Below are 465 nucleotides of genomic sequence, written 5' to 3'. Positions count from 1 at the left end.
TTAAGTGATTTATGAATTGGGAAGCATTTCATCTAGCAACTAGAAAGTCACTCTGAGGGGTTGTACAAAATGGAAGCTTTCTTATAGGAAGCAGGGTGGGGCAAGGGAGCTATTAACAAATGAAAAGAAAAGATTATTTTGTGGAGGGGGACACATTTCTTTGGGGGAAGAGAACTAGAAGAGTTTTTATTGTGCAGATTGCCTCTTCTTTCTATGGTGAGAAAGGTGGGTTGGAGAGGCTCCAATTGACAGATTACTTTAGTAGTGCTTGACCAGAAAATTCCAGACTGGGTGATTAAGATTATGTTTCTGGGAGAGGTTGAAACTGCAATTAAAAAACAAAAAAGTCTACGGCCATGCTACCCTGAACAAGACTGATCCCGTCTGATCTCAGAAGCTAAGCAGGGTCGGGCCTAGTTAGTACTTGGATGGGAGACCACTTAGGAAGACCAGGTGCTGTAGGCA

At 42.6% G+C, this 465-nt stretch overlaps 1 pseudogene; it reads left to right on the top strand.

The window, feature by feature from the left end:
* The first annotated feature begins 346 nt into the window (after window positions 1–346).
* Window positions 347–465, top strand: LOC111731584 (annotated as a pseudogene).

This window comes from Pteropus vampyrus, unplaced genomic scaffold (genome assembly GCF_000151845.1).
Source record: "Pteropus vampyrus isolate Shadow unplaced genomic scaffold, Pvam_2.0 Scaffold387, whole genome shotgun sequence".
Taxonomy (NCBI): domain Eukaryota; kingdom Metazoa; phylum Chordata; class Mammalia; order Chiroptera; family Pteropodidae; genus Pteropus; species Pteropus vampyrus.
The sequence above is the reverse complement of the archived record's forward strand: the minus strand, read 5'-3'. Positions and strand labels throughout refer to the sequence as shown.